The sequence below is a fragment of the Echinops telfairi genome, unplaced genomic scaffold, assembly GCF_000313985.2.
Source record: "Echinops telfairi isolate 266 unplaced genomic scaffold, ASM31398v2 ScPeMD7_7458;HRSCAF=8496, whole genome shotgun sequence".
NCBI lineage: Eukaryota > Metazoa > Chordata > Mammalia > Afrosoricida > Tenrecidae > Echinops > Echinops telfairi.
This window is the reverse complement of record NW_022111358.1, coordinates 12,611,676-12,617,174: the sequence shown is the minus strand read 5'-3', so window position 1 is coordinate 12,617,174 and position 5,499 is coordinate 12,611,676. Positions and strand designations below refer to the sequence as shown.

Below are 5,499 nucleotides of genomic sequence, written 5' to 3'. Positions count from 1 at the left end.
GGGGGAGGAGGGAGGTGGCGCAGTGAGTTAAGCATTGTGGTGGGGTTTTGAGCCCACCAAACACCCCGTGACAGAAAGACGTGGCAGTCTGCTTCCATAGATTCCAGCCTAGGACACCCTAGGGGGCAGTTCCACCCTCAACTCTAGGGACTCCGTGAGGCAGAATGGACTGGCTGTCCTTTGTAAAGGAGGGATCATGGGGGATAACACAAAGCACCTGGTACAGGGAGAAGGTTGGGCCTGGTCGCCAGGAGCGCATGTTGCACATTCGAGGCATGTTATTATTAAGTACCTCCCCACAACGAGACCACAACAGGAGTGACGTGCTTTCTCAAAGCTCAGCGTCTAACGGGCCGCAGTGGGCATGCCTAATGCCTCGTATGTTGATGCCAGAGCAGGACCAGACTGTTTATTGAGTCTAGATGCTCCCGAGGTCCTCCTTTGGGACCTGATGGTAAGCTGCGATGAGAAGAACAAGGGCAAATGGGTGAAGAACTTTCTAGGAGAATGGTCTATGCAAAGGCTCAGAAAAAAAGGTGAGACTGGGATATTGGAGAAGTTACAAATCTATTCTGACCCAAGGTAGAATTTGAGAAGGAAACTGAGAGGTGGCCTTGAAACTGGTGTATGCCAGTGACCACCCACCAGGGGGTCCGGGGTGGGGGTTGGGGGGCTGCCTTCCCAGTGTGTCATCCATTGCCCCTGGAGTTCAGTGATAACTGAGAGTCTATTTGCATGTTTCCCGAATCTATCATAAGCCGTCACCAGTGAAACCACATTGTTTTGCTCGGTACTTTCCCTTATCCACCTACCTAGCAAGTGGGCCTGAAACCCACCCTGACTGAATACGCTGAGGACTGAAGAGTGAATATGAGCACCTCACGTCAAGGTCACCAGAGCCATGCTGAACTGAGACACATGGCCACCACCAGAGCTCTGTTTTGGACCTGTGAATTATCTTTGAGGTCTGTAGCAAACAGCCCCTGACACAGGCAATTGCTGCAGCAGTCACATCCAATGTATCCGCTTAGATGGGACTGGCTCCTGCTGGCCGAGTGGAAACAACAGATGAGCCTGGGCTGAGCTGCAGCCGAGGTCACCTGCAGGTCTTCTCTCATGCTGCTCAGATGCTGGGCCAAGTCCAAGTCCAAGAGAGGAGCTCGTCCCTGGTGAGAAGAGAAGCCTAAAAACCAGGTCTAGCACAGGCCAACCGGGGCAGGTCAAGCTTACGCCGCAAAGGTCTCATCATGTGGAACTAAGTCGGTGCTCCTAGGTGTGGAAGACTGAGGAACGGGGAGACTGTATGCGGACACATTCTTTATTCTCATATTTAAGAAGCCTTGGAGGCCTTAAAGTTACTTCTTATAAGCACATGGCTGATTGCTACCTGACCAGCAACTTCATCTATAGAAGCAGGCATGTTGCTATTATTCTACCTGCGCAGGGGACTGTCACTCCCCTTACCTGCCCCTAACACTGGTGTTAGTTTACTCTCCCATGAACTCAGGACACTCAAGGGTTAAGATACTGCCCACTTTGTTATGTATGTGGTTATCTGTAATCAGGGGGGCTTGCATGCCTGAGACTATGTGTTGGTGTAAGAATACATTTCTCTCTCTCTCCAACTCAGACCTGATTCCTGATGCCATGGAGGAGGTGAGCACCCCAAAACTTTTAATTTCTTCCCTTCAATTACACAACTGTCCCTTAGGACCCATTTGGAGGTGGGTTGGATCCCACACCTAGGTTCTGAAAGGGTGCCCAGAAGGAGGGAGAAGGTCCATGGTTGGAAACTACGATGTATGAGATATGAGATATAACTGTCTCATTTCACACTGTGCCCCCACTTTATTCGGATGTAAGGTGGGGTTCAGAGAGGAGAAGCCCTTGCTCAGGACAGACAGATCTGCCAGCCACAGAATCTGGGTCAGCACCCTGCATAGCCTCTCCCCTGCTGCTGCCCCCAACAGATAGCACAGTCCTGGGGCTCAGCACTCCCCAAGCCTGGCCTTCTCAGGCCCTGGGGGCCAGGCTGCCTTGACTTTTGTCACCAGCCTGCATTGTGGAACCACATGGACCCCAAGTAGGGCACCACAAGGAAGCTGGACGCCTGGTACAACCTGTCCTGGTCCAGACAGGGGCGACCTGCTGTGCACTCTGAGTGCACATCTGGAGACAGGGGACATGGCTCAGCCCATGGTGTGAGACACTTCTGTGTGGGACAATAGTGGGAATCAACCACAGGCCCCACACTGTGGCTTCCATGGCACCAGGTTAATAACATCGGTCACCCTAGGTATGAAAGCTCTTCTGACAGGCAGCAATAGTTAAACCTGACAATGGCCTTCAGCAGAATAGGAGACAGAAGCACAGAGAGGGCATGGGACAGGCCCCAGAAGACACTCAGTGACCAATTCTGCTCACAGCAAGAGTCTCCTCCGTATCCTATGCTCCCCAGGCCCCTCAGTGAGAAGTTAATCCAAATCCCTGGGTCAGGTCCAAACAGCTCTGGTTGTCCTGGGGAATTGAAAAATGATCACTCCAGACTCTCAGCAGCATATTCCTCTTGGAGAGACAGAGGAGGTATCTGTGGCCTGAATACCAACATGCCACTCCTTGGCTGACTTGACATTCGCAGTGAGCACAAGAACAGCGCTCGCTCGGTGAGGCTGCGTTCTCTTTCACGGCCGTGCCATGCTGTGGATGGGGAAGAATGTGGATCCAGTCACTTCCAACGGGAGAAACCGAGGAAGCACAGCAGTGGGCTGTTGGGAAAGAGTTTTCTTGAAGCCCAGAGTGGTTGCTAGGTCAGGTCCTGTGCCATCCTCCCAATTACAGCCGCACTTGGATTCATGGCTGCGGCCCCCACAATGCGTTCTTTGAGCTCTTGACTGCTGCTTCCATGAGTGCTGATGATGGCTCCAACAAGCACGAACTCTTTCAAAGCATCAGTCTCCCAGGTTGTCACGACCGTTAGCTAGTGGCCCAGTTGGGAGGATATTTTGTTTTGTAGTTGTAATTGGATGATAATTATCCTGAAAGCTGTAGTCTCTGATCTTTATAAGAAGTGCTTCAAGTCCTCTTGGCCTGCATGGCATCGGATTCTATAATTGGCAGCCTGAGCATCCACACATCATCGCTGCGAGCCAGAAGAAACCCAAGACCTGAGCGTTTGGGAATGAGGCTGGGGAACCTGAGACAGGGTAGTGCGCAGAGCAGTGACCCGCTTCTGTATACAGTCCCAGGGCGTTTCCCATGCTCGCTTGTGAGCCAGGCAGGCAGCAAACCCAAGTGAGGAATGAGGAGGCACTCCGGGCATCAAGACCCAATGTGCACCTAAACCTGCTGGGCTTTCCTCCCTCAGAACTAGCTCATCTGCTGGAAATCACCTCCCTAGGGTCTTTTTCTGTGTGAAATCCTGACGAAAGCTCCTCACTGAACAAGCCCACTTGGTATGCAGAATGCCACCATTCAGTCAGCAAGTTTCATTGCACATTTGGACTTTATTTCCTCTTCCTTCTTGTTGGGAGCTGCTCTGAAAGCAGAGGTCTGTTTGTTCAAATGTGGACGTGCAGACACAGCTCTCTCACGGACCTGGATGTGCAGATTGTCTCTCTCACGGTCAGATTGACTTTTGTGCTTTAATGTTATTGAAAACATCAGGTGCTTAGCCTTGGGAAAAATATTTGCCAGACAAACAAGAACAAGGATGGGGGCGCTAGTTTGAACAATAGCACATTCCCGCTTAACAGTGTATAAAAGCTTGCTGGAAAATAAACTCGGGGCTGCAGTCTTGAATTGCAGTCCTCCTGACCCTCCTGACTGCAGGGCTGGGGATACTGGGAATTTGCAGAGGGTGGCGAGGTGACTCTCAGTACTTGAAGGGGTTGCCTATACCCCGAAGATCCTTCCTGAAGGGCGCAGCCAGGGGAAGCCAAGTCCCTCCTGCAGGCACTTTGGAGTTTCCTATCAGCAGGGGATCCTTTGTGGGTTTTGTTTGTTTGTTTAACTTGGTGATAGAGCAAAGCTATCAATAATAGCATTGACAATGGCAGAACCATGCCAACCAGATTGATACATGTCATAATAAAGCAAGGAGGGCACTAAAATCACTATTCGGTAATTAAATGGTAATCCTGGTCCAGCATTCAGTGGGCACCTTCCAGGCAAGAGATCCAAACCAAAGTTCAACAACCACCAGTTCTATGGGGAGGTAGCCAAAAAAAAACACCTGGATTTTTTTTAAAGCTATGTATTTAATCCTCCCCCCCACCCCCACACACAAAATAACCTCTCACTTCAAAGTACTCTCGATTACACTTAATACATTTGTCAAATCTGCGATTCCATTCTTGGAATCATTTTTCAAACTCATCTGTTTGGATGGCTGCCACACCTCCTTCATTATTTTCTTCTTCACCTCTTCTACATTGTCAAATCACTGTCCTTTCATGTCCCTCGTGATTTGCAGAAACAAAAAGGAGTCGCATGGAGTGAATTCAGGTGAGTCAGGTGCATGGGACAAGAGAGGCATGCTGTTTTTTGCCAAAAACTGGCGCACTGAGGTGGCTGCATGAGCAGGTGCCTTGCTGTTGTGGCAAAACCAGATGCCTGTCTGCCACAAATCAGCCATTTTTGGTCACACCCTGTTACATAACATTTCAGAACCTCTAAATAGAAAGCTTGATTAACATCTGACCTGGTGGAATGAACTCTAGATGCACTATCCCCCTCACATCAAAAAACAAATGGGCATCGTTTTGATCTTTGATTTCACTTGACGAGCTTTATTGGGGTGAGGTGATGATGGCTTCTTCCACTGGCTTGATTGATGTTTGCTATCGGGGTTGTAAGAATCGCACCATGTCTCACCACCAGTAATGACCTTGGGGGGGAAAGTCTGGGTCGCTTTGGAGCTGTTCTTTCAAAGCACGGCCTGTGTCCACTCATGCTCTTTTTGCTGGTCAGTCAGAACCTGAGGCATGAATTTCCCAACAACCCTCTTGTTCCCAAGTCTTCCTGTTAAAATATGCTGAACCGAGCTCCAAGATAGGCCAGATAATTTCCCATCTCTTCAATGGTCTGTCGTTGGTCTTTGAGCAATTTTGTCCACGTTTCGTCCACTTGGAAAGTTGAGGGAAGTACAGAACAAGATTTGTCATCAATTGATATTTCACCTCTTTGCTACCTTGTAAGCTGTGTTCGACCTCACAACAGTTTCTGCAGCATTTTTCCCCGAGCAGGAAAAAAAATTTCAAAGCTGCATGCTGTTCTCTTAAATCAGCCATCACAAAAAACGAGGTTCCCCCACTATCATGATCCCAATTCTACCTTACAAATCTGGCTAGACCAGAGGATGTACACTGGTATAGATAGGAACTGCAAACACAGGAAATTCAGGACAGATGATCCCTTCAGGATCAGTCGTGAAAGTGGTGATACCAGGAGGGTGGAGGGGAGGTGGGGTAGAAAGGGAGAGCCGATTATAAGAATCTACAT

At 49.5% G+C, this 5,499-nt stretch overlaps 2 protein-coding genes across 3 annotated transcripts in view; one reads left to right on the top strand and one right to left on the bottom strand.

Annotated features, from left to right (window-relative positions):
- The window catches only part of ZNHIT3 (zinc finger HIT-type containing 3), a 26,690-nt gene that overhangs the window by 8,022 nt on the left and 13,169 nt on the right, over positions 1 to 5,499 (top strand). The window contains exon 2 of one of the 2 annotated variants that reach the window (XM_045299443.1): positions 1,631 to 1,656. The exons of the other annotated variant lie outside the window; for it this stretch is intronic. The gene's annotated coding sequence lies outside the window, so the exon portion shown is untranslated. The remainder of the gene's footprint in view (positions 1 to 1,630; positions 1,657 to 5,499) is intronic. 2 annotated transcript variants of the gene reach the window in all.
- Positions 1 to 5,499, bottom strand: part of CA4 (carbonic anhydrase 4) — a 32,333-nt gene that overhangs the window by 19,557 nt on the left and 7,277 nt on the right. The gene's annotated exons all lie outside the window — the stretch shown is intronic.